Source organism: Plecotus auritus (assembly GCF_963455305.1).
Source record: "Plecotus auritus genome assembly, chromosome: X".
Classification (NCBI taxonomy): Eukaryota; Metazoa; Chordata; class Mammalia; order Chiroptera; family Vespertilionidae; genus Plecotus; species Plecotus auritus.
In genome coordinates this window covers 18,635,255-18,654,764 of record NC_137784.1, presented here as the reverse complement: position 1 = coordinate 18,654,764, position 19,510 = coordinate 18,635,255, and positions in this window count along the sequence as shown.

The following is a 19,510-nucleotide window of genomic DNA, read 5'->3' as shown; positions in this document are numbered from 1 at the left end:
TCAATTCCTCTCTGTTGCAGGAATCCACATGGTCTTGGAGTTGTTTTCTGAAAATATACAAACATATTCTCGACCAAAAGTTAATAAAGGAATCTTTTCTATATAATTGATTTGGGATCCTTTTTATTTTTGCCCAAACGATTTTCCTTTGTCTTATTTAGACACCATGTGTGTTTTTCATGGGTGTCTTGCTGTTAGCATTACAAATGAAAATTAATTTTGTGAAGTAAAAATTTTCTAGATGTAATTTACTTATAGGATATTTTTCCCTACATGATATTACCCTACTATCCCCCCTTTTTTTGATTAATGGAGGCTTTTGTAAATTTTATAATGCAGTCTTGATAACTTTAAATTTTAATTTTTTGCACAAAAATATGGCTGCTTTAGTTTCATTGCATGTTCAGGAATTTTACCATGAGATGAACTACCAATAGAAATTTTAGTTAACACTTTAGGAACAGCTTTTTGTCCAGTACAATTACATTTTCTTGAATATTCACTTATTTCAATTAGCCTATTTAAATTAATCTGAAAACTTGATTATTATTTTACTGTCAAATTTAATACTCTACCAACAATCTTAGTTTACCCTGTAAATATTAGTGGAAAGGATTATTTGCATTCTTGAGTAGGCCCTGAGCATTCCTGGTGCTAGGCTGGATTTAGATATAGGGCAGCTGCTGTCGGCCAAGTCTCTGTCTGTTACCTGGGTCCCAATCAGAGCTGGGCCAAGTCACACTGTCTGTCACCTGTGTCCCGATCTGAGCTGGGCGTGGGAAGGAAAGCAGCCATGGGGACAGGAGACCTCCCTCAGACGGGGCGAGGGTTCAGGCCCCTGCAAGGTTGGGAGGGTGGGGGTCTGTGCCCCACCTCTGATGATCCCCAAGTTCTCTCCTGATGGCCCCTCTGCGACTGTGCCTGTCTTAGGTTGTTCCTTCCCTGAGGAATCTTACCCGTCTCTGGCTAACCAGTCATCCTCCGGGGCCAAGCAGGGTGATGTGAGGTTCAGTTCTGTCTCCTTGGTAGCCTATGCCCCTGTGGCCTCCACGCCCAGCACCTGCCTTGGGATCCCCTGGCCTGCTGGCGGGGCCCCAGCACTGATCACATATCTCGGGGAACTCAGGTTTCTTCTCCAGGGAGGGCCCAGCTCACACACTTGGGCGAGAGACAGATCCATGGTACCAGCCACCACGAGGCTTCAAGCTCAGCATGAAAAGAAATCTCAGGCAACAGCTGAGGGCAATTGGATTGTGAGAAGAGGGTCCCTCTTGGCACAAAAGGCAAGAGGGGCCAATATAGAATGCTCAAGTGCCTTCCCAATGCCTTAATTCCTTCTGAAAGGGATTAAATCCTTTCATGTCCTCTTTATTTTATTTTATTTTTTTTAAATTGCTGCCAAACATTCCAAGAATTAGTTTGTAAGTTTGTTTGGGATAATTGTACAATATGCTGTTGTAAAATATCTAAAATTATAATGACATTGTAGAATAATATCATGTAAGGATATTCTTTGCTCTAGGCCATGGCAATTCAATTTCAAACTGGCTGACAATTTCTTTTTGTAACTTTATATAAACTTTGTCAGGGAGGCAAAAACACAAATTATTCCCCCATAACCCCCCACCCCCCACTTATGCCCCACCCCCTTGTTGTCTGTGTCCCTTTCTTATATTCTCCACATTCTGTTCTTAGAAATTGTGTATTCTGAAACACATAGCAATACCTTTGCCTTTCAATAGGAAGAAGTTTGGCCCAAGTAGCTTTACAATATGCTTTTATATTTTCTTATCACTTGCTCTGTACTGCAGAAGGATAATCCAGTATCATTCATAAAATCATTTACTCCTTTCATACAGTAGGGACAGAAGACAACATTATTATATTAAACTGCCTCCATTGCAGAACAATGACAAAAGGTTCTGCCAGACCTCTTCAGAAAATCTTTGCCAAAAATATTATTTTCATCCAAAGCAATATGACCATTTAGACAATTCTACATTTACAATGCACAGTAGCCAGTTCTTCAGGGGTATATAAACAGGATGCGGATGTTCCAGTTTGAAGAGACAATCAAAATCAGTCTTAATAATGAGTGCTGATATTAATGAAAACATCTAGTCAATCAGATATTCTCAAGGTTTATTGTAACCTTTCAGTGATAACAATAATGAATGCATCATTTTGTTAACAAACCACTGCCATTCCTAGTGCCATTATTTGACTTCAAAGGATGACATTTAATTAATTAAAATTAATTCATTTTAATTATTACACCTAAGCTAAATGGCATAAATAGAAGAAAGAGCAGTTAATTGCAGGGAATGTAGAGTCTGAAAACTATTCTGCAATGATGCAGGAACGAAGGCAGGATGTGTTTCGTCAACCATATTAAACATAAATAGTCACATCCTTAGAACTGCAAACTAGGAATAAGATGGGCAACTTGGAAGCTCTCCACATTTTCTCAAAGCAGACTGTTTTAACTAAGATTTTTGTCAAGTAAACATGAAACAAATACCTGAAGAAAGCAGTTTTAAAAAGCACATGTAAATAAATCGGGCAGTAACTTGGATTTAAAACTAAAGAAAAGTCAAGTATACATTTCCCCAAAGCATGCAGTTACACAGATGGGGATAATAGTAGGAAAGGGGCTAAGTACTGAATGAAGCAATTTGAACATATGGCATTCTTAAAGAGTCATATGAATTGGAGAGCAGGGAGCATTTGGGCTGTAAAGGAGGCTAACAGATCACCAACCTAATTGGCTGGCTAATAGGATATCTTTGACTAAAGGAACTGTGATCATTATACCTACAGGAGATTATGCAGGATAAACAAATAATTCTGTAATGTACAGAGATCTCTGTTCCTTTTTTAAAAGGAGAATAGAGTACCACATCGAGGGGCATCTCATATATGGAAGTATTTTTCCACATATAAGATGCCCCCATGTAAGAGACGCCCCCCACTCTTTCAACCCAAAATTAAGAAATCAATATTTTAAACATTTTGCTGGTTTTCCTCTGAAGGCCTTCTTTTTTGGCACCTTAAGGAGTTGTTCTTTCTGTTTTTTCCACTGTCTGATCCTACACTCAGTGGGAGGAGGTCCAAATTGTCTCTCTGCAGCTCTATGTTCATGCTCTTTTGCAAAGCTGATTACATTCAGTTTGAATTTTGCCCAATAAGACAATTATTTACCGGTATTTATCTTTTTATTTTTGACATCTTTATGGGCTCAGAACACTCTGGTCCCTGTTGCATCTGCGCACTCTCCACCTCCACCTCCAGTTATGGCATCAGCTGACATTAGTAACAATAAGGCTTGTGATTGGAGGAAGCCTGTTTGACAAGGTAAGGGCAGCTAAGCACCCACGCAGCTCCCTCCTGGGCTGACTTCCATGTATGAGATGCCCCTCGATTTTCAGTCTATTGATTTTAGAAAAAAAAATAGTGTCTTATACAAGAAAAAATACGGTATGTCCTTGGAAGCTCTTATATTATGATTTAGTGCTAAGAGATAGTGTCATAGTAGACATCAGTTAATGGTGACTGGACATTACCAGGAAGTAGATTGTGAACTGTAAGAAGCTTGTGGGTTACCAGAAAGAGGACTGGATTATATACATTGTATTTGCTAAGCCCTATAAAACCTGAGTACCCCTTCCTCCTCTAGCAATAAAACAGCATTTATTTAAAACATATATTTATTTTGAGAGCCTGGTTTCCATGTTTTTGAATCTTTTTGCCCATTTAAAATCTGTGATGACAGATAAGAAAAAATTCTGTCCTATGGCTGATAAAATTATTTTGGGGTATGCTTTGCATTTATTTTTGTTAACTATGATTGAGGCAATATAAATATTAAAGGAAATGTTGTTACTGTTTTAACAGTGTAATGAAAAAAAAAAGATTAGAAGGATCAGGATATACTATTTAAAATACTAAGAATGGTTTATGAAACATTCTAATCCTTAACTGTACATACTGGTTTGAGATTTATTTGTATATTTATTTGCTGATTTTTTATTTTCTCACGAATATATAAGTCCTATGGGGAGAGGTTATCTCCACCACTTAGAACACGACCTAGCATGTGGTAAATGTGAAATATATATTTATTAAATGAATAAATGAATGGCATGTGCTAAGAATCCCAAAATATGCTGGTAACTGGAAGTCAGTGCCAAAAAAGGACCCAATTGATCTAGCTGAGTCTTCCAGAAGTATTCACGAATTCACAAAATTATACTAATTTTTACTCAACACTCATCATTGCTATAGACCAAATTTCAGCCAGATGTTATTTAAAGTATATGAATTATAGACCCTTGAAAGCTGGGGTTTGTAATGGAAATGCTGACAGCCACTTGACCAGATAATAACACCAGTTCACTTGGTGTATATATATAGTGTCACTGCTAATATGGCTGTGCCATCTGTTCTATCTGAGAGTTGAAAAAGAATTGAGCTTTAAACTCCTGGGTTAAAAAAAAAAACACCTGCTAGATAAATTGGATCCTAAAAGGTGAAGTAATGCAATGACACTTTAATGCTGTAATTACATTGCTTTGGTGACTACCTGAGCTCAAATAGTGCACATGAAAGAGATTATTGGAAAATGGCATGTCACCCTGAAACCCATCAGGCATTTCTGTTTATAGTTCTGTTCCTACTAGGCAAGGTAGGAGGACATTTTACACTCCTTATGATTTTTTAACAGCCTAGTAATACAGGTGTGTGGTCAACAATGAATGGTGAAAATATGTTTTTTAAGCATCTAAAGGCTGTGCCTCTACTGACTCTTAATTTGAAGAGAAAGGTCAAAGAAACTCCAGATGGCCATCATGGACTCTGCAGAAATGGCTTCTCTAATTACTGACACTTGACAGTGTCCCTCTCCCCGCCTTGCATAATGTAGGCTTTACAGGCCCCAGAAATTAATTCTGAACACCTGTGTTACCAGGGGCTAGCAGTCTGGGAGGAATGCCCTTGTGTATTTCAGCCTCTTAGCTGTTTGATAACAGAAAAATAAGAGAAATATACCTACTGGAAAACCTCAGAGGTCACAAGGCAAGAATCCCCATTTTCTTACAATAGTTGTTGAGTATCAGATGGATGTAGGCTCCTCCTGCTACAATAGCAATGCCCGTACAATTGATCTGACCAGTATATGTCAGATCAATTGCCATAGATGGAAAACTCATTTTTTGTTAAGTCTTGGAAGGGTCTCTTCACAACTTTTTTTATAGTCCCACTAAAAACGTCTGCACCTCCTGCTACAGGCTTCTACTCTGTTATTTTACTGCATCTTTCTCAGGCTTTTTTAAGAACAAGTAGTGTGGCAAGTGTTCCAGCATATTTTGTTCTCCCTTACCTTTCATTAATTTCTCAATTTCCAGATCTTTACTCTGAAAATTGCAAAGTGGGGCTCAAGGAAGAGTAAGTAGGGCAAGAAGAGTTCACAATTTTGAGAAAGTGCCACTTTTGAACATTTTGTTATGATTGAAATGCTTATGAAACTTAAAGCACTTTCATAGAATACTCATGTCTGTAGTAGAAATAGGAAACATGTGTTAACTGTCATATATAGTATGAATTAAAATGGAAATTATAGGAAATATGTTTAGTAATTCATTAAGTCATTTGTTCATCAAATACCTATTTCACATATACCATGTGCTAGTCCCTGTTCTAAGTGACAGAGGCACTTTGGAAAACAGACAGTTCTTTCTATTGCAAGGACTAATGTACTTATGAAGAAGATAGAAAATCAACAAATAAATATACAAACAAATAAAGCTCAAACCAATATATACATTAAAGATTAGGATATCTTTCATAAGGTATTTTCAATATTTTAAGTAGTGTTTCTTGATCCTGCTAATCTGATTTTTATCCCAATGACGAATGAAGTTCACATAATTAAATGCAATGGACATTATACAGTGTTATAAAAGTGCTAGAGGCCCAGTGCACAGGATTTATGTACTGGTGGGGGGCATGGCCTGTGGGGATCGGCCTGCTGTGGGAGTGCACTGACCACCAGGGGGCAGCTCCTGCATTAAGCGTCTACCTGCTGGCGGTTAGTGCGTGTCATAGCGACTGGTCAACCAGTCTTTCTGGTTGTTCCACAGTTTGGTCACTGGGCTTTTATTATAAATGATTTGTCTGGCAAAACGGTGTGCTGTTCTACAAAAATTATAATTTGGGAATTATGTAAACTGGTATTCAATTCCTGGTTTACTTATTAATTGTGTAATTTTGAGCAAGTTACTAAATTTCTCCTATAATCAATTCTGTCACCTATAAACTTATGCTGATAATAGTATCCCCTGTGGGTTAATAAAATAATGCACATATAGAATATTAGATAAGTGTCTGTCACAGAGCAAGCACTTAGTAAATTTTAGATAATTTTTGTTGTGGATTTAATTAAAAAGAATTAAAATGTCCTTACTTCAAAAAGCCTTTCCAATAAATGTTTTCTTTTTTGCTTGTTATTATTCTTTTTTTAAATATTTACTGTTGAGAGTATTACAGATGTCCACCTTCCTCCCCCACCCCCATTTCCTCCTTTCACCCAGTTCCCACCCTATGCCAGGCCTTCACCACCCTATTGTCTATGTCCATAGGTTAATGCATATATGCATATAAATTCTTTGGTTAATTTCTTCCCACACCTCACCCTTTCCTCTGAGATTCGTCAGTCTGTTCCATGTTTTCATGCCTCTGGTTCTATTTTATTCATTAGATTTCTTATTCATTTATTTTTATTTTTAGATTCAGTTGTTGATAAAGATGTATTTATTGCCATTTTATTGTTCATATATTTTATCTTTTCTCTTTCTTTCTTCTTCTTCCTCTTCTTAAAGAATACCCTTCAATATTTCATGTAATACTGGTTTGGCGGTGATGAACTCCTTTAACCTTTTCTTGTCTGTGAAGCTCTATCTGACCTTCAATTCTAAATGATAACTTTGCTAGGTAGAGTAATCTTGGTTGTAGGTCCCTGTTATTCATCATTTTGAATATTTCTTGCCAATCTCTTCTGGCCTGCAAAGTTTCTGTTGAGAAATCAGCTGACAGTCATATAGGCACTCCCTTGTGGGTAACTAACTGCTTTTCTCTTGCTGCTTTTAAGATTCTCTCTTTGTCTTTAACCCTTGGCATTTTAATTATTATGCGTCTAGGTGTGGGCCTCTTTGGGTTCCTCTTGTTTGGGACTCTTTCCACTTCCTGAACTTGTAAGTCTATTTCTTTCACCAGGTAGGGGAAGTTTCCTGTAATTATTTCTTCAAATTGGTTTTTAATAGCTTGCTATCTCTCTTCTCATTCTCCATAATGCACATTGGTATGCTTGAAGTTGTCTCAGAGGCTCCTTACACTTCATATTTTTTTTTCTTTTTGCTTTTCTGATTGGGTGTGTTTTGCTTCCTCATATTCCAAATCGCTGATTTGATTCTTGGCATCCTCTACTCTACTGCTGAATCCCTGTAAATTATTCAGTATTTCAGTTAGAGTGTGCTTAATTTCTGACTGGTTCTTTCTCATGTCTTTGAAATTCTCACTAAGCCCCTTGAAGCTCTCATTAAGATACCTGAGCATCCTTATAACCAATGTCTTGAATTCTGTATCCAGTAGTTTGCTTGCTTCCATTTCATTTAGTGTTTTCTTCCCCTGTAGATTTTTTCTGTTCTTTCATTTGTGACATGTTTCTTTGTCTCTGGATTTTGGCTTCTTACATATGTTTGTTTCTATGTATTAGGTAGAGCTGCTATGTCTCCTGGCATTGGTAGAGTGGCCTATGTAGTAGGTGTCTTGTAGAGCCCAGTGGCTCAACCTCTCCAGTCATCTGAGCTGGGCACTCTAGGCATGGCCCTGTGTAGGCTGTGTGCACAGTCTTATTGTGGTTGAGACTTGATTGTTATTGGCATCACTGGGAGGAGTTTACCTCCAGGCTAATTGGCTGTGAAGACCACATGCGACTATGGTGGAAGAGCTGCTGTGCAGGAGACACCCCTGTGGAGCAGGACTTGCTTCAGTGGGGCTTTGGTGCTCACTGAATATGCCCCTTGAGTGTGTTGCTTGTGGATGTGTAGAGTTATAATCTGGCATGGTCTGAAGCTGTCCACTGGATGCGCTAGCTCTGGGGCCTCCAGGTAGGTGCAAAGTCAGCCACTTCTTGGGACCACCTGGCAGCTACAGAGAGATCTGCAGATGGTTTCTACTTGTGTTGGACTTTGAAGAGCCAAGAAGAGGCCAAGCTGTGAAGCAACGCAGGCTGCTGCTAGTGCCAGGCCTTGGGCCTCTTATTGATAGGTATGGAGCATGCTGGTGCCAGCTGCTGCTTGTTTGAGAGATTTTAGGAAAGTCTGAAGCCTGAGCCAAGACAGGCCATTCATATGGAAAAGCTGCTGCAAATAGCTTGGGTAGGGCTGCAAATTGCATGGGGTGGGGTCTCAGTGAATCATCATGATGGAGAAAATAGTGTGAGCCAGCTTGATGGAGCCTGAGATATGGCACCTGTGAGCCAGCTCTGTGATGGGGGAGGTCTCAGCATAGGAACAATGAACCCTGTGAATACCCTTGTCTGGAAGACACCTGTCCCTGGGTTCTGCCCAGATTCCAGACAATATAGTTCCTTGCCATATGTCTCTGGATACCCCCCAAGCTGCTGCCTCAGCGTTGGAGCTCAGAGGGAGCAAGTCCAAGTAAGTCCATGCATTGGCACTTTAAGAGAAACTGCCTGGGACTCTGCCATCCTCTGTGTTATTCAGTCACAATCCCTGCTGGTTTTTATCGCCCAAAGTTATGGGGACTTCTCTTTCCAGCTCTGGAACCTTGGGATGGGGGCTGGTGTGGGGCTGGGACCCCTTACTGCTCATGGGAGGACTCCACAGCCATGATATTCCTCCTGATTAAAAACAATTGCCATGCATGGGTGTTGGAGCAGCCCATTCTGCACCTCTACACCATCTACCAGTCTCAGTGTGCTTTCTTCTTTACCTCTCTAATTGTAGGACTTCCATTCAGCCAGGTTTCAGGTGCTTCTGAATGATGATGTTTTGTGTTTTAGTTGTAATTTTCATGTGGTTGTGGGAGGCAGTGAGTACTGCATTTATCTTTGCTGTCATCTTCTCTTTCCTCTCTCCAATAAATGTTTGATATTAAGTAACTACATAAACTTTTTTCTCCCATAGTAATACTTATATTTAGGGATAATTTGTGGTCAAAACTTTTTTTCTTCAGCGATTGCAGTGGTACAATGAAGCTGACATTGACTAGTACAGATTGCAGTGACAGTGTGTGGACTTTCTGTTCAAACTCTCTTTATTCTGACTGGAGTCAGCCCCCTGCTAACACTTGAATTGCAGTCTAGAAGAATAATCTTACCAACAAATCTACTCAAGAAAATTCTGGTTTATAGTGCAGTGACACACTAACCTTCACTTTGACTTTGAAATTCCTTTATGACCAAATATAATGGACTTTCATATTTGAAAATACACCAATTTGAAGGGGGAGCTATTGTTCCTGACATTAATTATTTGAAATGTGGCCTTTGATATCCATAGTGACTTTTTAGTCTCTTATTACATTGGACAGTTCTTGGCTATGTTAACTTACAAACAGTAAACATGAGATTTACCCTCTTACTGAATTTTTAAGTTTGTAATACAGTCTTGTTAACTGTAGACACAATGTTGTACAGCAGGCCTCTAGAACTTATTCCTTTTGTATAACCAAAACTTTATATCTGTTAAATAGTAACTCCCTATTTCCCCCTCCTCCCAGTCCCTGGAAACCACCATTCTACTCTGTTTCTATAAGTTTGACTATTTAGACTCCTCATATAAGTGGAAGCATGCTGCATTTGTCCTTCTGTGACTCTCTTATTTAACTTAGGATAATGTCTTTCAGGTCCATCCATGTTGCTGAAAATGGTGGGATTTCCTTCTTTTTTAAAATTCTGAATAATATTTCGTTGTATGCATATACTACCTTTTCTTTATTCATTCACCCATTGAGGGGCACTTAGGCTTTTTTCCAACTTTTAGATAACACTTTGAGACCTAGATTAACCTCCTTTGGATGTATAACCAGATGTGAGATGGCTGAATTATATAGTAGTTCTATTTTTAACTTTTTGAGGAAGCTCCACGCTGTTTCCCATAATGGCCATGCCATTTTTACATTCCCACCAACAGTGCATAACAGTCCTCTTGTCCGATGTCTTGAAACTTTGGATATATTGCCTCAAGAAGCAGTTTCAAAAACGAAAACTAAGGCATAATGTAATTCATGGGCAGCGGGTCTAATATCTGCACTTGTTTCCATCTACTAAAACTCATCATCAGCCAAACTCAGTCCTGAGAAGGTCCATTTATAATTTTTCTGTTTATAGCTATTTCCTAATTATCCTTAGACATTCTGACAGTGATTATGAAGGAATAGGGAAGGGAATTGGCAGCAACAAAAATAGCAGACCAGCTTCAACTAACAGAAAAAAAAGAGAAAGATGGTTGGGGAATGTACATGAAATATGGAGAAGTGGAATCCTCCATCTCTCAGTATGTCATCTTAGTGTAAGCTTAAAGGAGTTTGGAAATTGTTCCTACAATAATGCAAACTGTTAGTACTAATTTAAGGATGCTGAGGTTCCTAGAAACATAGAAAAAAATGAAGAGAAAATACAGAACTGCTACCTTTTTAGTGAAGGGAGGAATTGGAGAGTTAAGATTAAAAATTGCTATATTCCACAACACGGTCTCCAGGGTTAGCTAAGGTATGCATGGGTAAGAATGTATCCTTGTTCCAAGAGTTCCCAGGAGAACTGAGCAGTAATAGCTCAAAGCACTACCCCTCACAGCCCTTTGGACCAACTATTAAAGGATAACTAGGAAACCCATTTAAGCACATATTCACACACAAATTAAAATATACTATTTTACCATGTTTCTCTGTCATTGCTTGGTTTTATAGTCATGCTTTTAATATTTTATAATTTAATTTATTTTAAATTATTTTTTACTTGATAATACAAAATAAATGAAATTCAAAAGATACACTAGTTGTGCAAATGGTTTCCCTCACACTCCTATTACCTGGACACTCAGTTCCTTTCTGTAGAAGCAAAGACTGTTCACAGTGTAATATGTTTTCTTCTAAAGATATGATTGAATTTTCCAATATATCTGCATATATTCAGATTTCTTTCTCAGAAAATATGGCATACTATAAACATTCCTCTACACCTTTCTTTTTTATCCCAAAACTATATCTTAAAGAATGTTTCATTTCACAAAATACAGAGCTGACTATTTAAACACAGCATAGTGTCCCATTGAACAAATAAACCATATTTTATATTTCCAGTCACTTATCAACATATAATTAGGTTCTCTGAATTTAAACACACATATCTGAAAGTGCCATTCAGATTGATCTATTATCTCTACTTTTTCAGAGTATTAATTCAGTCTTCCAACTTTTATAATGGCTTACTCTCATTGAATGTTTTACAATGGTTTACTGTGCACTTGACTTGGATTTTTATTTTTCTCTGAAATCTCTCCTTGCCCTTGACAGTGGAGGCATTCCAAAGCAGCATTTGTTGGCTATCTTTGTATATGTCAACAGTGTTAGACCAATTATCATCTTAACTCCTTGACTGTGTTTTCCTACCCTCAGAGATTGGTAGGAATGCATAGGCTTAGGTTTCTGGTTTCTCTAGTGTGATTTTTTTCTACTCTATGTGGTCCAAGGTAATTGGCCCAATTCCCTTGCCATATCTTCCATCCAGAGCATGAGTTATCAGTTTCAATGATGGGACACCTCTTCCAGGCTCTCTATTTTAATATTAAGCAAGCATTGGATTACAGATGTTAAGATAATAGATACTTTATATTAGATTAAACAAGTTATGTTTTATTCTTAGTTTGCTAAGAGATAATATTATCAGGTGTTGAATTTTATAAAATTTCATTTCTCTACCTGAAAGATCATATGATTTTTTCTCCTATATTCAGTTAATTACAGTCACCGATCTTCTAATGCTAAGACAGTCTTGTTTCCTTGAAATAAAATCAACTTGTGATGTGTAATTCTTTTCAAATGTCTTGGGATTTAATTTGCTACTGTTTTGTTTAGGAGTTTTGTTTTTATGTTGATGTTCAGGTTGGCCTGTGAATTTATTTCTTGTAATGGTTTGGTCAAATTTTGGTATCATGGTTATTCTGGCCTCATAAGACAAATTAGGGGTTCATTCTCTCTCTCCCCCCCTCCTCCCTCTCTCTCTCTTCCCCTTGGAAAAGTTTGTGTATGATTTGCTTTTGTTCCTTACTTAAATATTTAGAAGAATGCAGTGATGAGACTACCTCTTCCTGAAAGTTACTTAGAGATAGTATGTTTAATTATAGAATCATTGTAATAGAAGTAGGTGATTATTTGTGTGTATATAACTATTATTTTTTTTCAGAATGTTGGGATTTTTTTCTGTTCCAAGTTGGGTTTTATTTTTCAATGAATTTTTAAATATTTTTTATTGATTTTAGAGAGAGAGGAAGGGAGAGGGAGATAGAAACATCAACATCAACATCGATCAGCTGCCTCCCACATGTCCCACACTAGGGATTGAGTCCCCAACCTGGGCATGTGCCCTAACTGAGATTAGAACTGAGACCTCTTGGTGCATGGATCAATGCTCAACCACTGATCCACACCAGCCAGGCATTCAGTGAATATACACATTTCATTCCAACTAAAATTTCAAATGTAATGGCAATATTATCTTACTTTTTTATGTCTCTGTAGGGTATGTACAAGCAGTCATGTGCCAGTGATTCCTCATAATGATTATATGTGCCTTTTTTCTTTTGTTATTATTGTACTTTTGAGAGTTTACAAATTGTAAGTATGCATAGGTCCATTGGGTGTGTGCTGACACTTTATAAATTCACGCTGCAATTTCTCAGAGCACCACCTATAAATGTATCCCTTTCTTCAGTCCCTTATATAATTAGACTGCTGCTTGTCAGCACTTTACAATTCTCTGACATGCCTGGAAACAATGTGACTTCCATAGATAGTAACACAGTAAGTAAATCTTGGATCTCTGATACATCACTAACAGTATTATTATTTCAAATCATTGACAAATTTTGCATTTCAAACTAAGCAAAATGTTGCATGAAGGCACATCTTGCCTGTTGTCAGATATGGTTACCTTCAATCCTTTTTGAACTATTAGAATTTTTTAAATATTTAAAGTAGGGGTCCTTAACCTTTTAAAAGTCACAAACTCCTTGGACCTCTGGTGATATGTATATATGCTATATCAGAATAACATTATTAAATGCATAGAATAAAATACATAAGATTATAATGTAACCACTTACAATGCATTCATCAAAATATTAAATTTGTGACAGGGTACATTTTTTATTAATTTTTAAATAAGAATATCTATTGGTAGGTCTAATAACTATATTTTGAAGTCAGTATAACCACAACAATATTTAAGATATCTGTGACAACTAAAATGTGATATAATACCTGTGACTTCTATTGGTTACAAAAATCATAGTTACTGCTGTTACTACTGGTGTTTATTAGTTAGTCATGATTAAAGTAAAAGATTAATTTCAGTTAAACTGAGTGAAAATATTTTTTCAGCCAACTTCATGGATCCCTGAATTCTATCCAAAGAGCCCTTTCACTTCTGTGGACCCCAAACTCACCCCTGTCTTAAAGGGAGCTCTTCCTAGGATCCTGAAAAGTCAATATAAAGATAATGAGCGCTATTTACTAAAGGTAAAAAATTAGGATTTTCTTAACTCTATAATTCTGTAGCCTTCAAACAGTATAGCCCCTTGATCTTTCCTGTTGGATCCAGAGCCACGTCTAAACATACACTTGCTAGTTTGGTTTGAAGATATGTCTCATATTCTACACTAGATTCCCATTGCCTTGTTAACCCCAGAAGCACTCTCTCCCATAGGAAAGGATGGAGGGGAAAAGAGAAAGTTTCCACAATTGTAAATTGGTGTACCATATGCTTGAACAAATCTGCCATATGTTAAATGTAATATCCCTGCTCCAAGGCTGGCTATGATTGCACATTTGCTTCCAAGAACAATTCGTGTTGTTGGCTTTGGTTTATAAAACCCTTATGAATTGAGTCCTGGATACTGTAGGAGTTTTTCTTTTTCTTTTTTCCATTTTACTCTTTGCCTCAATCTTCCCCTTACAGGAAAGCAAAAACAAGTGTGGTTTTATACTTGTCGATCTTATAGGTGTGCTTTAGCATTTTTGTGCTGTTTAATTTTTCTTTCAGTGTGTGTGTGTGTGTGTGTGTGTGTGTGTGTGTGTGTGTGTGATAGTGATGGTGAGTCTCTGTACTGAGGACACCCATCTTTCATAACAATTGCCCTCTTTAGTCAGTCCATATTTATTGAGAGGTCATTGCTGGCTGTATAATATTAGGTAGTCTACTTTAAAAGTAAACAAAGTAAGTTTAAGGCATTAAATATTTTGATTATGCACATCAAATACATTGATGGAAACAGGGACACATAATGTAGTGTATATTTCATACATTTTGGTGAATTAAAGCATTATTATTCTGAGTTGAAATGCAGCTCTGAACAATATACAGGTCAGTAGCAGTTTCTTCAAGATACGTAATGCATGTCAATTATATGTCAATAATAAAAATATATATTTTGGATGTGTTACTAGCATGTGATGGTCATGGGGATGAAAATTTTAATACACTTTTGCTTGATTTATATTTTATACCTTCAGCTGACTTTAATATGAGCCCTCTGTTACTTATTTCCAAGGGATGACTTATTCATTTTAATTAAACTGCAACTGCTTCTCCTTCTGAACACAAGGACAAAGAGCAAGTATTCTCTAAGTCAATGACTACTCATCAAACCCTGTTTAAATTATCCTTTAAGTGTAATCAACATAATCAGCTATAGCCATTATTCCTGAGAAACTGAGAATGAGCTTCTTAGTCTGTTAGTTGTTAGATGGCCTTCAATGAGCTACTTTCAAAGAAGCCTTTCTTTTTGCAATATTTGCTCCAACACCAAATTAGAAGATTATTAGTACTGGGTCCTGAAGAAAACGGAATCATTTTTGTTGTTGTTCCATTATATGTAGGTGCCTGTGGATTTGTGTGTACAGGTGGGGTAGTAGTTCAGGTATCATGAATGTTTTAGTCAAATACAGAAACAAAACTAAGAAACTGAGAAGGTTCATTAACTAGCAGGACAGATTTCAGGGACTAATGGACAGATGTTGATGCAGTTTTGCAGGGTCCATACAGGACAGTGGGGAAAGATCAAAACAGCTGAACCACGGAACAGACTTAATTATGCACCTGGTTTACACAATACACAACTGAGGTCCTGTATGCTGTTATGTTCCTGGAGCACAGCCATTCTGCAGACCTCAATCAAGCAAGGGAAGCCAAGAATATTTAAATAGAGCTTTTTGAAAATTGGAAAGGCTTCCAGAATACGAGCTTAAGTCCTCATTAAGGTTCATGGGAAAATGACTTATGCTAACTATGTACAAAATCCGCAGTTGTATTCCTGCTCATAAAGGTGTGTTTTCTTTTCCAGAAGCTTACAACTCTCTGACAAAACTTTCCAATTCTCAAACCCTCGAGAGTGTTCCAAAATGTGAGTGAGCTGTCTCCTCAAAGTCAAAAGTCATATATATTTTTCAAAATTGGATTTTATTTTATTTTTATTTGTTTGCTGCATGGTAGTTTCATCACTTATTCCTGTATAATGAGGTCATATTCAGAATAACAGTGATATCAAAATTAATTGTAGTAAGCTACAGTGACTTGCTGCAATGGCTGGAAAGAAAATATCTATAATGTTTTCTTCCTTAAAAATGATTGGGAAAAAATGCTTGTTAAATAAATATTAAAAGTTGTGATTTTAAGCTCATAGACTACAATGATACACTTTTTGTTATTTATCCTTTTCTCTCTAGTATTAATAAAAATGGAATCAGGAGGAGAAAGTGGCGGCCAAAAAGGCAGACATTTCTTGTACCTCCTCCCAGGGCCAGACTGGAAATACCATTAAATTGGAGAACATACACCCAGAATTACCAACTGAGGTCCAGCTGAGGAGGAGACATATCAAGGAAGGACAGAAAACATCTGGAGTCTGGTAGGAAGGGCGGGATCACCATGAGGAGCTGACCCAGCTTTGGCGGGCAGGCAGCAGGCCTGTAGGCTGAGAGTGAGGAGGGAGGAGCTCCCTCAGAAGACAGAGGCCTGGAGCACCAGAGCTGAGATCAGTGGCCAATGTAACATCCAGCTGTGAAAGACAGCAGGGCTACCGGCCAGGATGGACTCTGGAGATGGTAGACCAGAGGCAGTTGGAAAGAAAGCCGCATTTTCTCTCTCTCTCTCTCTCTCTCTCTCTCTCTCTCTCTCTCTCTCTCTCTCTCTCAATGTTTTGTTTTTGTTTTTTAAACCAGAGCACAGGAGTTTTCATTTGCAGCTACTCACCCGAGGCTCTGGTACAGGGAGGGAGGTGTGGACTTGAGGTGCCTAAGGAGTGGCTGGGGTGGGAAATATTGCAGGAAGACGTGGAAAAGCAGCAGCCAGGAGGCCGGCATTTGGTTGTACACCCCCAAACTGTATCAGCCATTTTTCCTGAGAGGAGTGAGCCACTACTATAGCTGCAGGGCAGGAAAAGAAAAAAAAACCCACCCTAGGTGATATAGCCTGCCCCACCCTCAGGAGCCCTGCATGCCATGTCCTGCATTTTGAGCTTTCAGAGGAAACAAAAGAAGAGGCCAAGCCTATGGGTTTGAACAATCTCATGGAGCATCAGTGACTGGATTCGAGGTAGGGCCATCTGCCCCACAATCCCAGGAACCTGACTGGTACTTTCCAGGCACAGGAGAACTGACAGAATAAAACCCCAAGTTTCCAGTCCACCACACTGGTCCCCACACAAGGATCTCTGCCCAGCTGAGGGCAGAGTAATATTTTGGGCCACTCACAGAGGAGTAGCTCTGGGACAGGGAAACACACCCACCACATTCCCTGAAAGCTAAGCAGCACCTCCCCTGCCTCAAGCCCTTTCAGAAACACACTGTTGAGTGATTAAGAGTGACAGCTGGATGGCAGGCAAAGGTGGGCAGAGGCTGAGCTCAGGGAACCAGGGGAAGTTTGCTGCCCCAGCCCTGGGCCCCATGCTGCTAACAAACCTAGTTTAGAGGTCAGATTGGCATTTCCTGCTGGCAGTCAAGGCCTATGGAGACAAACACAAATGGTGGGTCAGTGGATCACTTGGAGCTACAAGCAGGTTGCTGAGAGCCAAAGGAGGACAGTGACTGGCAGTGGTTAGCACCTAAGTACCTCACAGGAAGCCCTAATTGGCAGACAGAACAGAAGAGTGGGATCCAAAGGGAGCTCCCATGGGACACTAAACTCTTCTGAAACGAAGGTCCAAGTGCACACCAGTAGATGAATGGATAAAAAAAGCTGTGGTACATCTACACAATGGAATACTATGCAGCTGTAAAAAAGAAAGAACTCTTACCATTGGCAATAGCATGGATGGACCTGGAGAGTATGATGCTAAGTGAAACAAGCCAGTCAGAGAAAGACAAATATCACATGATCTCACTCATATGTGGAATCTACTGAACAAAATAAACTGTTGAACAAAATAGACTTAGAAGCATGGAACAGACTGAGGAATTTCAGAGGGAAGGCAGGGGTGGGGTGGATGTGTCGGGAGAGATTAACCAGTGAACTTATATGCATATATGCATGGTCCATGAACATAGACAATAGTGTGGTAAAGGCCTCAGGGAGACAGGGGTGGTGTGGAAGAGGTCAATGGGAAAAACAAACGGGACATCTGTAATACTTTCAACAAAGATTAATGAATGAGAGAATTGCATTATTTTCTCAATTAAATTTTTTATTGTGGTAAGAACACTTAAAAGAGATCTACCCTCATAATGATTTTTATACATATGGTATTGTTAAATATACACAGCATTTTGTACAGCAATTTTTAAAACGTTTTTTTTATCATGTATACCAAACTTCATTTCCATTGAACAGCACCTCCCAATCTTACACTCCCACTAGCTCCTGGTAACCACCATTCTACTCTCTGTTTGTATGAGTTGGACTAATTTAAATACCTCATATAAGTGGAATCATTCAGTATTTTTCCTTCTGTGACTGCCTTAGTTCATTTGGGATAATGTCTTCCAGGTTCATCCATGTGGCAAGATTTCCTTTTTTAAGTGTGAATAATACTCCATTGTATGTGTATATCACATTTTCTTTATCCATTCATCTATCAGTGGACATTTAGGCTCTTTCTACCACTAGGCTGTTGTGAATAGTGCTGCAATGAAACTGTGAGTACAGACATCTCTTCAAGATTCAGATTTCAATGCTGTTGGATATACCCAATATTGGAATTGCTGAGTTATATGGGAGTGCTATTTTTCATTTGCTTAAAAACTTCCATATTGTTTTTCAAAGTGGTTGCCACGCTTTACATTCACACAAACAATCTAAAAGTATTTCAGTTTCTCCACATCATTACCAAAACTTGTTAGCTTTTTATTTTTTTAATTTTTTTATAGCAGCTATTCTAACAGGTGTGACGTAATTTCTCATTCTCGTTTTGATTTACATTTCCCTGATTATTACTGATGGTGAGCATTTTTTCATGTACCTGATGACCATTTATATGACTTATTTGGGGAAATGTCTATTCAAGTAATTTAACCATTTTTCAATCTGGCTATTTTATTTTATTTTTTGCTGTTGACTTGCAGGAGTTACTGAGTATATATTAGATATTAGCCCCTTATTTAATATATGTTTTGAAAATATATTCTACCATTCAATTGATTGCATTTTACATTATTATTATTATTATTATTATTATTATTATTATTCTGTGCAAAAGCTTCTTGATTTATGCTTCCCAATCTTCCCTGACCTGGTATGTAACAAAATAATTCTAATAAATATATGAACTTTGTCTTCAATGCTGAACACAGTGATAAGCACTGAGAAATGTAGTCATTTACATAGTTGTCTCCAATTAATAACATGTTACTAAAAAGATAGCAGTAGTCATATTTAACTGAACATTTTAGTTTTAGTTTATTTCTCAAATAAATACAATTCCATTAAGAAGATTCAATTAAAAATGCTTTAATTTTTATAATATTGGAGATGACCAATCTCTCTCCCCCACCCCAGTGAATATATCCTATCTAATAAAAGAGTAATATGCAAATTGACCATCACTCCAACACACAAGATGGCTGGCCCCATGTGGTCAAAGATGGCTGCCCCCATGTGGACACAAGATGGCCACCACAAGATGGCCTGCAGGGTAGGGAAGTTAGGGGTGACCAGGCCTGCAGGGTAGGGTAGTTAGGGGCAATCAGGCTGGCAGGGGAGTGGTTAGGGGGTGATCAGGCT